This window comes from Mustela nivalis (genome assembly GCF_964662115.1).
Source record: "Mustela nivalis genome assembly, chromosome: 6".
Taxonomy (NCBI): domain Eukaryota; kingdom Metazoa; phylum Chordata; class Mammalia; order Carnivora; family Mustelidae; genus Mustela; species Mustela nivalis.
The window spans coordinates 121,338-136,662 of record NC_139025.1 but is presented as its reverse complement, the minus strand read 5'-3'; positions in this window follow the sequence as shown (position 1 = coordinate 136,662).

Below are 15,325 nucleotides of genomic sequence, written 5' to 3'. Positions count from 1 at the left end.
AAGATAAACTCAAAATGGATAAAAGACCTCAAGGTGAGACAGGAATCCATCAGAATCCTAGAGGAGAACATAGGCAGTAACCCCTTGGACATTGGTCACAGCAACTTCTTTCAAGATATGTCTCTAAAGGCAAAGGAAACAAAAGTGAAAATGAACTTTTGGGACTTCATTAAGAACAAAGGTTTCTGCACAGCAAAGGAAACAGTCAACAAAACAAAGAGGCAACCTGCAGAATGGGAGAAGATATTCACAAATGACAGTACAGACAAAAGGCTGATATCTAAGAACTATAGAGAACTCATCAAACTCCACACATTCAAAACAGATAATCATGTCAAAAAATGTGCAGAAGACATGAACATACATATCTCCAATGAAGACATACAAATGTCTATCAGACACATGAAAAAATGTACATCATCACTAACAATCAGGGAGATTCAGTCCTCAATCCAAATTCTGAAATTATACTCAAAATTTGTGTTTAAATTAGGTGTGGATGGGAGAGGATGGTAACTGGCCAATGGGCATTAAGGAAGGCACTTGATGGAATGAGCACTAGCTGTTATATTTAACTAATGAATCACTAAACTCCACCTCTGAAACCACCAATGTACTATGTGTTTACACAAACAATTTAAATAGAAATTTTAAAACATAAAAAAGGAAATAAATCAATCTGATGCAGTGTCATTCAAAGTCCTTGCTTCAAAAGTGACATATAGACCTATGGAACAGAGTTTAAGAACCTAGACATGGACTCTCAACTCTATGGTCAAATAATCTTTGACAAAGGAGGAAAAAATATACAGTGGAAAAAAGACAGTCTATTCAATAAATGAGGCTGGGAAAATTTGACAGCTATATGTAGAAATGAAACTTGACCATTTTCTTACACCATATACAAAGATAAACTCAAAATGGATGAAACACCTCAATGTGAGACAGAAAGCCATCAATGTTCTAGAGGAGAACATGGGCAGTAAACTCTTTAACATCAGCCACAGCAACTTCTTTCAAAATGTGTTTCCAAATGCATAGGAAACAAAAGCAAAAATGAATTTTTGGGACTGCATCAAGATGAAAAGCTTCTGCACAGCAAACGAAAATGGGTACAAGAAAAAGAAGCAACCCACAGAATGGGAGAAGATATTCACAAATGACAGTACACACAAAGGGCTGATATCCAGGATCTATAAAGAACTTCTCAAACTCAATCATACAAACCATATAACCATGTCAAAAAAATGGGTAGAAAAAAATAAAAAAAATTAAAAAATGGGTAGAAGACATGAACAGACATTTCTCCAAAGAAGACATACAAATGGCTAACAGACACATGAAAAAATTTTCATCATCACTAGCCATCAGGGAGATTCAAATAAAAACCACATTGATAGTGACATGGTGGAGAAGTAGGAGGTGCTATTTCAACAGGCCCTCTAAAGTGAGCTGATTATCTACCAAAGAACTCTGATCACCCATGAAATCAGCCTGAGATTAGAATTATACACTTCTGGATCTCTACAGGAGCAGAAGACTCCAGTGGGCAGATAAAACAGAGTGGGAACATCAGACTGATATCAGAAGGGGCAGAGGGTGAGAGGTCGGGGTACTAGGTGGTGGGTATTATTGAGGGCATGGATTGCATGGAGCACTGGGTGTGGTGCAAAAATAATGAATACTATTATGCTAAAAATAAAAAAAAATAAAAATAAATTTAAAAAATGTCACAAAGCTAAATAATAATAATAATAATAATAATAATGAAATTAAAAAATAAAATAAATAAATAAAATAAATAAATAAAATAAATAATAAAATAATATCCCAATACGAGAGTGCCCTGTGATTGGGGGCCAGCATTAACTTAGAATCTGGTTGAGAGCACGCAAAAAGAGCAAAATATCTTAGGTGGAAATAAACCCAATACACAAAATTCAGTTACATTTCTATACACTAAAAATGAAACAAAAGAAAGAGAAATCAAGGAATCAATCCCATTTACAATTACACCCCCCAAAACAAACAAACAAACAAACAAAAAATAAAGCTAACCAAAGAAGTAAAGGATCTATATTCCAGAAACTACAGAACACTTAAGAAATTGAGGAAGACAAAAAGAAATGGAAAAACTTCCATGCTGATGGATTGGAGTAAAAAATATTCTTAAAATATTTATGTTACTCTGGCCTCATAAAATGAGTTTGGAAGTTTTCCTTCCATTTCTATTTTTTGGAACAGTTTCAGGAGAATAGGGATTAGTTCTTCTTTAAATGTTTGGTAGAATTCCCCTGGGAAGCCGTCTGGCCCTGGGCTTTTGTTTGTTTGGAGATTTTTAATGACTGTTTCAATATCCATACTGGTTATGGGTCTGTTCAGGCTTTCTATTTCTTCCTGGTTCAGATGTGGTAGTTTATATGTTTCAAGGAATGCATCCATTTCTTCCAGATTATCAAATTTATTAGCGTAGAGTTGCTCATAGTATGTTCTTATAATAGTTTGTATTTCTTTTGTGTTAGTTGTGATCTCTCCTCTTTCATTCATGATTTTATTTATTTGGGTCCTTTCTCTTTTCTTTTTGATAAGTTGGGCCAGGGGTTTATCAATTTTATTAATTCTTTCAAAGAACCTGCTCCTAGTTTTGTTGATTTGTTCTATTGTTTTTTTTGGTTTCTATTTCATTGATTTCTGCTCTGATCTTTATGATTTCTATTCTCCTGCTGGGCTTAGGGTTTCTTTCTTGTTCTTTCTCCAGCTCCTTTAGGTGTAGGGTTTGGTTGTGTACCTGAGACCTTTCTTGTTCATTGAGAAAGGCTTGTGCCGCTATATAATTTCCTCTCAGGACTGCCTTTGTTGTGTCCCACAGATTTTGAACCGTTGTGTTTTTATTATCATTTGTTTCCATGATTTTTTTCAATTCTTCTTTAATTTCCTGGTTGACCCATTCATTCTTTAGAAGGATGCTGTTTAGTCTCCATGTATTTGGGTTCTTTCCAAACTTCCTTTTGTGGTTGAGTTCTAGCTTTAGAGCATTGTGGTCTGAAGATATGCAGGGAATGATCCCAATCTTTTGATACCTGTTGAGTCCTGATTTAGGACCGAGGATGTGATCTATTCTGGAGAATGTTCCATGTGCACTAGAGAAGAATGTGTATTCTGTTGCTTTGGGATGAAATGTTCTGAATATATCTGTGATGTCCATCTGGTCCAATGTGTTGTTTAAGGCCTTTATTTCCTTGCTGATCTTTTGCTTGGATGATCTGTCCATTTCAGTGAGGGGAGTGTTAAAGTCCCCTACTATTATTGTATTATTGTTGATGTGTTTCTTTGATTTTGTTATTAATTGGTTTATATAGTTGGCTGCTCCCACGTTGGGGGCATAGATATTTAAAATTGTTAAATCTTCTTGTTGGACAGATCCTTTGAGTATGATATAGTGTCCTTACTCATCTCTTATTATAGTCTTTAGCTTAAAATCTAATTGATCTGATAAAAGCATTGCCACTCCTGCTTTCTTCTGATGTCCATTAGCATGGTAAATTCTTTTCCACCCCCTCACTTTAAATCTGGAGGTGTCTTCGGGCTTAAAATGAGTTTCTTGGGAGGCAACATATAGATGGGTTTTGTTTTTTTATCCATTCTGATACCCTGTGTCTTTTGACAGGGGCATTTAGCCCATTAACATTCAGGGTTACTATTGAGAGATATGAATTTATCATTGTATTGCTTGTAAGGTGACTGTTACTGTATATGGTCTGTGTTCCTTTCTGATCTACCACTTGTAGGCTCTCTCTTTGCTTAGAGGACCCCTTTCAAGATTTCCTGTAGAGCTGGTTTGGTGTTTGCAAATTCTTTCAGTTTTTGTTTGTCATGGAAGCTTTTAATCTCTCCTTCTATTTTCAATGATAGCCTAGCTGGATATAGTATTCTTGGCTGTATGTTTTTCTCGTTTAGTGCTCTGAAAATATTATGCCAGCTCTTTCTGGCCTGCCAGGTCTCTGTGGATAAGTCAGCTGCCAATCTAATATTTTTACCATTGTATGTTACAGACTTCTTTTCCCGGGCTGCTTTCAGGATTTTCTCTTTGTCACTGAGACTTGTAAATTTTAATATTAGTTGACGGGGTGTGGGCCTATTCTTATTGATTTTGAGGGGCGTTCTCTGAACTTCCTGAATTTTGATGCTCGTTCCCTTTGCCATATTGGGGAAATTCTCCACAATAATTCTCTCCAGTATACCTTCTGCTCCCCTCTCTCTTTCTTCTTCTTCTGGAATCCCAATTATTCTAATGTTGTTTCGTCTTATGGTGTCACTTATCTCTCAAATTCTCCCCTCGTGGTCCAGTAGCTGTTTGTCGCTCTTTTGCTCTGCTTCTTTATTCTTTATCATTCGGTCTTTTATATCACTAATTCATTCTTCTGCCTCATTTATCCTAGCAGTAAGAGCCTCCATTTTTTATTGCACCTCATTAATAGCTTTTTTGATTTCAACTTGGTTAGATTTCAGTTCTTTTATTTCTCCAGAAAGGGCTTTTATATCTCTTGAGAGGGTTTCTCTAATATCTTCCATGCCTTTTTCGAGCCCGGCTAGAACCTTGAGAATTGTCATTCTGAACTCTAGATCTGACATATTACCAATGTCTGTATTGATTAGGTCCCTAGCCTTCGGTACTGCCTCTTGTTCTTTTTTTTTTTTTTTTTTTTTTTTTTTTTTTTTTGTGTTGAATTCTTCTGTCTTGTCATTTTGTCCAGATAAGAGTATATGAAGGAGCAAGTAAAATACTAAAAGGGTGGCAACAACCCCAGGAAAATATGCTTTAACCAAATTAGAAGAGATCCCAAATCATGCGGGGGGGGAAAGGGGATAAAAAGAGGTTCAAAAAGAAAGAAAGAAAGAAAAGAAAAAAGAAAAAAAAAGAAAAGAAAAGAATTAAAAAAAGAAAACAAATAAGAAAAATATAAAAAAGAAAAAAATATACATTAGATAAACTAGTTAAAAAACGTTAAAAAATAAAAAGGTAAAAGTTAAAAAAAAATTAACCCGAAGGCAAGAAAAAAAACAAAAAATGAAAATGAAAAAAATTAAATTAACTGCAAGACTAAAAAAAAAATCACAGGGATAAAGCCATGAGTTCCGTGCTTTGCTTTCTCCTCCTCTGGAATTCTGCTGCTCTCCTTGTTATTGAAACCCCACTCCTTGGTAGGTGAACTTGATCTAGGCTGGATTTCTTGTAGATCTTCTGGGGGAGGGGCCTGTTGTAGTGATTCTCAAGTGCCTTTGCCCCAGGCAGAATTGCACCGCCCTTATCAGGGGCCGGGGTGAGTAATCCGGCTTTCAGGAGCTTTTGTTCCCTGTGCGCTTTCCGTAGAGTTCCGGAGGACGAGAATACAAATGGCGGCCTCCTGGTCTCTGGCCCGGAGGAGCCGAGAGCCCGGGCCCCCACTCCTCAGTGCGCCCTCAGAGAACAGCGCCCAGTTACTCCCGTCTGCCTGACCTCCGGCCGCGCTCCGAGCTCACCGAGCCTGCGACCGGTTCAAGGTAACACCGAGCTGTGAGCTTACTGTCGGCTCTGTCTCTGTAGCCGGCTTTCCTGTTCCAATACCCGCAAGCTCTGCGACACTCAGACACCCCCGATCATTCTGTGACCCTGCGGGACCTGAAGCCATGCTGACTCCGCGTGGGCTTTGCCCCGGTTTAGCCTCTGGAGCGATGTCCCTCAGCGGAACAGACTTTTAAAGGTCCTGATTTTGTGCGCATTTGCTCCGCCGCTTGCCGGGAGCCAGCCCCTCCCCCCGGGGTCTATCTTCCCGTCGCTTTGGATTCACTTCTCCACCGGTCCTACCTTTCAGAAACTGGTTGTTTTTCTGTTTCCAGAATTGCTGTTCTTCTTCTCTTCGATCTGCTGATGGATTTTCAGGTGTTTGCAATCTTTATATAAGCTATCTAGCTGATCTCCGGCTAGCTGAAGTAGTCTCTTCCTGCTACTTCTTCACCATCTTGACTCCTCCCTCTGTGTATTTTTGTCTTAGTACCACCATTGCTGCAGAGAAATTAGGGGAAAGTGAAATAGTTTTCATACTCGTGTGTGTGTATGTGTATGTGTGTGTGTGTGTGTTTGTGTGTATTTGTAATGTTCAGACTACGCATCATACCTGGAGAGGGTTCCACTGCTTTCCCATGTTGTCACTAACATTGATGCTGTGAGCATTGTTTAAGACAGTGACTCCCCAACCAAGACCCTTTCTTCTTTTGCTTTTAATTGTTGATGCCTCTGGAGGTCTCATGTCCAGCAGGCACTTTATGCTGCTTCTAGCATGTTTGCACTTTGAGCAAGGTGGACGTGTGTTGCACAGTGAGAGCGACTGGGAGTCCTGTAAAGGCTCACTTCATGAGCACCAGTTTATTTGTGGATTCTTTGGTATTTAGGGACAGGTATATATAACCTGAGTGACTGTATTTTGTACAGTTTAGTATAATTGTTTTCCCATTAGAAGACATTTTCAAAGTCAGAGAGTGAGAAGTTAAGCACAGAATCATGTGTGCAGAAAAAGTCCCTGAAAGTAAGTGTTCTCTGGAGAGGAATCCCTAGATCCTGACAGGAAACCTGCTGGTAACCTTCATCTGCATCTGCTCCTGGGGTAAAGACAGAACTCGTGAGTAGTGTGCACCCCCTAGTGGTCCAGATCCCGTCCTACAGTGAGGTTTGTGTCTGGGCTCACACTGAGGGCCCCTCACTGTGTCTCTCACGCAGTAACACAGGGCCATGTCCTCGGCTCTCAGGCTGTTCATCTGCAGATACAGAGTGTTCTTGCCGTTGTCTCTGGAGATGGTGAATCGGCCCTTCACAGTCTGTGTAGCTTGTGCTACTTCCATCATATCTAATCCATATGACCCACTGCAACCCCTTCTCTGGAGCTTGGTGGACCCGGTAGATGGCACAGCTATTGAAGATGAATTGAGAGGCTGCACAGGAGAGTCTCAGGGAACCCCCAAGCTTGACCATGTCTCCCACAGACTCCATCAGCTGCATTTCACACTGGACACTGGCAGACACAAGATATCATGGTTAGGAAACTGTCACACATCCATGGTTTTTCTCACTCATATCCACTCACAGCCTCAACGTCTCTTGTTCATCATGAACTACCTTTTAAAATAAAAGAACAACAAGGAATACCCAGCCAAGCACAAACTCCATCGTGAGTTGTCCGTGTTCTGTCTTGATTACTGATTGGAACACCTGGAAATCCTGGAATGGGGCTCCTCTCCCAGCTGCATAGTCAGGGCTGGTCTGTTTTAATCAGAAGAGGCAAGGTCCATTTGCATGTTCTCTGATTATATAACATGTTTTCCAGGTAGCATCCTCAAGAAGGCAGTGACCCAGAGCAGTTGTGAGGGTCCTGGGGGAGTTTGGTCACCATGAGATCTTTGAGGAAACCACACTCTTTTATTTTGTGATTTTGCTAGAGAAACTACTTAGTACCCATCATCTTCGTTTTTCCACATATTCACACCATTATCGCGATGTAGGTACCAATTTTACCACTATTTTATACGTGGATATGTGCACACTGCAGCACAGATTGGTTGTGCGAATGTCCAGATGTGCACAGCAGGTGAAATTATGCCCCGGATCTGAGTCTGTGCTCCTCACCATGGGACCTATTTACTCCCTTTAACCTTCTGCAGAACAGAGCTAGGCATGAGATTAGCAGGCTTCCTGAATTTCCAGAAGTCCCAGCAGACTGATATGTGGAGACCAGGTCTTTCTGTCACAGAAACCTGGAGACACTGAGAAACCTTGACAGAGACTCACAGAACTGCTGAAGACATTTTGGCTTATCAACAACCACAAGGGGCATTTCCACCTGATATCTCTGTATACATCAATGGAAAACTTCAATAAAGATAAAAGAATGGAATTATTAGTTAAGCAATTAATGTCAGAACACCTGAGATCAGAAAGTATGGTGTTAAAGACAATCCTTCATCTCTGAAATGGAGGTTATTGTACTTCTACCCTTGTATTTATTGCCATGATAATATCAATTATATTTATACCAATGCTTTACCCTTGGAAAGTGTTGTAATTGCTATTTTGATGGTTTATTCCAAGAAATGGAGGACTCTTCTATATTCTCACAGATTTACAAAGTGTTTACTGTGTTTTCTCTGGGTGAAGTTAACAGAGCACGTAGCTGGAAGCCCTTGAGTGGAGACCAGCCCCCATCTACCTCTTGTCCTGGATCATGAGCTACATGGTTCTTGATTCAGAGGAATGGTGAGCACACCCTGATGGTCCCAGTGCACCAGCAGGTGTCACAGACCCTTACAGAGATATGGGAACTCCTATTCTTCCTTCCCAATTTATCCAAGATGTGAGGAGATACCCATTCAGAGTAACTGCTGCAGAGTGTCCTGTTGAAAGGATATGTCCTCATGCTTATTTCCTTTACTCGATCTCCTCACTCTGCTCCTTGGCTACAATATCCAGCTCTATTTATTGTATTTATTGTATTCAGATGTGAGCAGGAATCTTGAATCAAGTCCCTACTATCTAGCAGGTGCCCTCAATCTTCTGAGGTCTTTCCATCACGAGGGTATAACTTCATAGGTTCTATTGTATGGGAAATGTCCTCTCTCTCAGTAAGGTGAGGGTCAGCTGCTTGTCCTGGGAGTAGTACTAGAAACCATGTCTCTATATGTTTCCAATTATATTTGATGTGAATCACTAATGAAATTGCCATTGGTCTGAGAATTGTGTTCAGCATGTATTGGGTTTTTGTCATTCTTACAGGTATGAGGTGATATCTTTCCATCGTTTTGATTTTTGCTTTCCTGATAATGACTGATGTTGAGAGTCTTTTCATGTATCTGATAGTCATATATAAATGTCTTCTTTTAATAAGTGTTTATTCCTACATTTCTTCTGACCATTTCTTAACTGCATTCCTTTGGTGTTAAGTGTGGTAAAGTCTTATGGATTATGGATAATAAACTTTATCAGATATGTCTTTTACAAATATCTTCTCTCATTTATGACTCATATGTGGAATTTATGAAGGAAAAGAGATCAACATAAGGGCATTGGGAAAATAAAAAAAAAATAATGGAGGGAAACAACCACAGTTGACTTTTAATAATAGAGAACAAACCGCAGGTTGATGGAGAGAGACGAGTGAAGATTGGGTAAGGATTGTCCATGCTTCATGAGTTCTCAGATGAACCGCTGAGATCAAGCTTGTCCCAGGAGCTCAGGACGACCACATTTGGGCAGGATGTGGGATGCAAGGTGTTTGGACAGCTGCCAGTGAGGTGTGGACACAGACAAGTTAGGAAATGCCAACCCATATGGCACCACACAGAGAGTTATGACAGTTTTAGTTAATTATGTCCACAACCAGTCAGGGAGAAAATGGATAAATGCAAAAAATTGAATTTCATTACTCTACATCCCAATGGTTATGGCATTTGAGACACAATTTCTCCCTTTCTACCTAAATTAGAGAAAATAATAAAATTATTCTAAACCTTGAAAATCATTCACTAAATATATGAGCATAGATTTTTTTTTGTTAGCTGTTAAAAATACCTGCCTTTAATTGTTTTATGTTAGAAAAAAGGTACCACATAAATGTAGAATCTTAAATTTTTATGAAATGTAAAATGCAATGGTGACAAGCATATGCACCACATGATTTCACACTGAAGCATCTCCAACAGAGTCTCATTTCTTCCACCACACCTGACATGTGGACCAGCCCTTCCATGATCAGGGTCTCAGGACTGGACCTTAGTTTTGCCCCTCATAGGATGTCATCTGCACCTTTCCAGGAGCTTCTTGGTGTTACTGGTTCAACCGAGTAGAGTTGAGATACACATAGGATGTTAATGTTTACCAGTTGTGTTGTTCTTTTCTTCTTTCATATAGAAAGGACATAAACAGAAGGATCATTATGCAAAAGTTAAAATAAAGCAAATGAATAGTCAAGAAGCAAAATTTAAAAATAGGCAAGTAACTCCCTACCCATACAAGCTACAAAACCTTAAAAATCTAAGGATTAGTGATGTTCCCCAGTATGAGTCACTTTATATTAATAGGAGTTCAGTAATATGGACACCTCATAGTTTTTTAACCATTCAGTTTCACAGAAGTGGTAATTAGTAAATCCCTGAGTAATATCAGTTTTTGTTTTTAAATTTTTTAAAAAAATTCATTTTTAGTGTTGCAGAATTCATTCTTTAGGCATCACACCCAGTGCTCCATGCAATACGTGCGCTCCATAATACCCATCACCTGGCTCACCCAACCTCCAAAACCCTCAGAGTTTTCTCAGAGTCCATAGTCTCTCATGGTTTGATTCCCACTCCAATTTACCCCAACACCCTTATCCTCTCCAACTCCACATGTCCTTCATGTTATTCCTTATGCTCCACAATTAAGTGAAACCATATGATAATTGACTCTCTCTGCTTGACTTATTTCACTCAGCACAATCTCTTCCAGTCCCATCCATGTTTATTCAAAGTTGGGTTTTCATACTTTCTGATCGAGACATAATTCTCCATAGAACATGTGGACCACATCTTCCTTATCCATACGTCCGCTGAAGGGCATCTCAGTTCTTTCCACAGTTCGGCAACTGTGGCCATTGCTGCTATAAACATTGGGGCAAAGCTGACCCTTCTTTTCACTACATCTGTATCTTTGGCGAAAATACCCAGTAGTGCAATTGCAGAGTCACAGGGAAGCTCTATTTTTAATTTCTTAAGAAATCTCCACACTGTTCTCCAAATTGGCTGCACCAACTTGCATTCCAACCAAAAGTGTAAGAGGGTTACCCTTTCTCCACATCCTCTCTGACACACGTTGTTTCCTGTCTTGCTAATTTTGGCCACTCTAACTGGTGTAAGGTGGTATCTTGATTTGGTTCTGATTGGAATCTCCCTGATGGCTAGTGATGATGAACATTTTTTTCATGTTTCTATTAGCCATTTGTATGTCTTCTTTGGAAAAAGAGTCTGTTCATGTCTTCAGCCCATTTTCTGATGTGATTATCTGGTCTGTGTTTGTTTAGCTTGAGCAGTTCTTTCTACATCTTGGATATCAGCCCATTGTCTCTACTGTCATTCTGAAATATCATCTCCCATTTCGTGGGCTGTCTCTATGTTTTGTTGACTGTTTCCTTTTCTGTGCAGAAGACTTGATCTTGATGAAGTCCCAAAAGTTCATTTCACTTTTGTTTCCTTTGACTTTGGAGACATATCTTGAAAGGAGTTGCTGTGGCTGATATCCAAGAGGTTACTGCCTATGTTCTCCTCTAGAATTCTGATGAATTCCTGGTTGAGGTCTTTTCTCCATTTCGAGTTTACTTTTGTGTATGGTGTACGAGAAAGGTCGAGTTTCATTCTTTTACAAAAAACATAGACCAGTGGAACAGAATAGAGAGCCCAGGTATGGACCCTCAACTCTATGGTCAAATAATCTTTGACAAAGCAGGAAAAAAAATATATACAGTGTTAAAAAGACAGTCTCTTCAATAAATGGTGCTGGGAAAATATCAGCTTTGTTTAATGGAAAAATCATTCCGTGGTATGCTATGAAGTTCAGGAGCATGACCAGCATTTCAGTTTGCAGTTATTTTTAAGTTTTTATTTAAATTCCTGTTATATAACATAGAATATATTTAACATTACACAAACCTACATAACCCACTTCCCTGCCACATCTCTGGTAACCATCAGTCTATTGTCTGTAGTTAAGAGTCTGTTTCTTGTTTTCCCTCCTTCTTCCCCCCTTCTTCATTTATTTTGTTTCTTAAATTCAACATATGAGTGAAATAATGTGGTATTTTCTTTCACTGACTAATGCACTTATCATAAAACTCTCCAGCTCCATACAAGTTATTGGAAATGTCAAGATTTCATTCTTTTTTATGAGTGAGTAGTGTTCCACTCTCTCCACATATACCACCTCTTCTTTATCATTCATCAATGAGTGGACACTGGGGCTGTTTCCATAGTTTGGCTATTGTAAATAATGCTGCTGTTAATATAGGGGTGAGAGGTTCTCTGTGCACTAGTCTCTTTGTGCTCTTCAGGTAAATATCCAGTCATGTAATTACTGGATAAACTACATATTCAGTAGTGTAGTTCTACTTCTAGTATTTGGGGAATCTACACCCTGTTTTCCAGAGTGTCTTCATCCTGCACACTCCACATCTCCTGACCAGGGAATTCTGCAGGGCCTCAGTTCTGAGGAAGTGGTATCAGGTCTCATTTAACAAGCCCAGCAGAGCACACCTATTTAAAACTCCCACATTCTGGTCAAGGGCCAAACACTGACCACTGCCAGGAAGGAGAGGCTCTGTACACAACTAGCCTGAAGGCAAGTTATGCTAAAAAAGAACAGCAAAAAACACAGAGCACACACTAGAGATATCTCTGAAGCACAAGCCCTCAACACTGTGTGACCTCTTCTACATAAAGCTGTTACTTTCAGGAAGAGGAAACATACTGACTTTTACAACACACAGAAGAAGGTAGAATCTTAGAGAAAAAGACAGGATGGAGGAATTCAATTTCAGGTGCAGTTCTGGTCAACCTCAATATAGGTTTTCTTAGATCAGGCCCTGTGACCCTGCTGGGTGGGCAGAGTACTTGTGTTCTGTCTCCAGATCCAGTAGTTTGCATTCCTGATAGGATCCTGTGCATCAAGAACACTGCCATGCAGCCAAACCATACACAATGTAGCAATGTCCACTGCACTGGGATACTGAGTGCTGCTAACAATATCCCTGCAATTCTCATCCTATTGGATCACCCTTGACTTCCTGCTCAAAGGGAGTGTCTCATTGTTGACAAATGCTTTCTTCTCTATGTGACTTGCTAGGTGAGATTATGTGCCTGGACTTCAGGTGGCAACAGTCACTTAGTGCAAAATGATATACTAATTAAGTAATATTCAGTGGGCTTTCCGCACTAAAACATCAGTTGGGATCATAGGATCACTGAATAAGCTATTCTGAAATACAACAGCAGAGTGCCATTTTGAGCCTCAATATATAAAGCACTGGGTAATTATCACACCATCTTTGAAGCAAGAGAATGTGGAAAATATTTTAAAAAGAAGACACATTTCTTGGTCCCCTTTGAAAGTTGAGGTCACAGAGGAGTCCATCCCCCACACTACAGGGAGGCACAGACATGGCTGAGTCTACAAGCCTTGCATAGAAACCTTGGATCTACATAGGAGTGAGTTTTCCTCTAGGTGAGATTACCATTGGGTCACTGCTGTGTATCAGATTTCCTTTCCAAGGGGAGGTGTGTATCCTCCAACCGACTGAGAACCTGGAGAACAAAGGCATAACAAGTAGGAAGGCACCCTTTTATTTCAATCTCATTGCCTGAATTGCTTACCTCTTCTTTTCCTTTACTAACTTTGTACTGAGCAATACACCAGGGATCCCCTGGTTCTCTGTCCAACAGCCTGAGAATGATTTACTCCACCATCGCCTACCAGCTTGTAGAGAACAGAGCCTGGGTCTTCTTAGGCTCTCTTACCATGTGATCTAATTATATATGTTCTTTCTGCAGGAGAAATTTCAGCTGGGAATAAATAATAGTTCTACATTCTGTACATGCTTGTTGGAATATGGTATTGTCAACCTTGTTGTATTGTAGCCATTTTTATTGTAGGTGTAGTGGTATCTTGTGAGGATGAACATACTGACGTATATAATTCCTCTTTACAGAAGAATAGAACATTATGCTGATGCATGTTCCTTGAAGAACTGCTAAGATTAGTGCTACCATGGATATAGAGGATATAGGGCTGGTGATTGTCATCCCATGCCTATTCCCATGTCCAGTTTGTGCTGCACAAGTTGTTAAGAGCTGTGGCAGTTCCCTATAAATAAATCACAGTCTCAGACTTTAAAATCTTAAAGTCCTGCCAGTCTTTGCAGATCATGAGTCTTCTTTTGAGAAATAGCTGGAAGCCTTACCTGGATCTTAGTAACTATAGGTTCAATCCTGAGTCACTAGTTTGCCATGGAAATTAAGCTGTCCATCTTGAAATGGGTATTATTTTTTTTAAAGATTTTATTTATTTATTTGACAGACAGAGATCACAAGTAGGCAGAGAGGCAGGCAGAGAGAGAAAGAGGGAAGCAGGCTTCCTGTGGAGCAGAGAGCCCGATGCAGGGCTCGATCCCAGGACCCTGAGATCATGACCTGAGCCGAAGGCAGCAGCCCAAACCACTGAGCCACCCAGGGGCCCCAAAATGGGTATTATTTTAATGTCCAAGCCATAAAGTGGAACATGTACAGTGATACTTCAGCAGCCGATGGAAGAAATGATGGTGTCTGAAGAGATCCTGAAGACACAAGCAAGTCACATGAAGTATTTTCCACATGCCCATTATCCCCCGTCCTGCTATACTGGTTTCTCTCTCCCAAGCTTCACATGTGGCCTCATGGGGAGAGTCCTACAATTTCTTCAGAGGGGAAGAAAAAGTTGAGCCTGGGTCACATTTGTTTCTGTATGATATTCAGACACCAGTTAAAGGTGGAACTTACTGCCTTATCATGTTCTCCACCTCCCTGGAGCAGCTGTTTTATATGAGAGAAATTCCCTCATGAAGACAAGATTGCATCATTCATTCAGTGGCAACTTCTTGCAAGTTTGAGGCAAAGTAGAGTTTCTTCATGGTCATCCTGCCAAGTAATGGACTGGGACAGGCTCTAGAGTTAGCTACCAATAAAGAGAGTATGTCATTGGTAAAATATCAAGGCAGCTATAAATACCAGTTTTCATTCATTTATGGTTACAAAAATGAAGACCTTAGCTATCATGCCTATCTCCTCATTTTTTATAAATATGTGTGTGTTTTTGTGTTGTTCCCTGTCCTTTTTATTTGCCATGTAATAAAAATAAAGTTGGCTTTATATCATTGTATTTATGAATTATTAATCACTCATTTTAATATTTCAGTTGAAGGATATCAATGAGAAGAGAAAACCCTACTGAAGGGCTTCACCTCTTCTAGGGAAGGTTTTAGATGGTTTTGGTTGTATGAAGGATACTTGTATCATATATGGTGAAATGGTGACTGTGTTATTTTCTTTGTTTCCAGAATTAGTGTGATTAAGACAATGAAATATGGATGCCCAGTTTATTGGAGGTGGATGACTGGTGGTTAACTCAATGTGTCAAAGTGACTGGGACATGGGAGAGTGGATTTAACATTGTTTCTCTGGGGCTTTGTGAAGCTGTTTCTAGGAGAGATTGATGATCTTATCCATGGTCTCTGTGTATGTG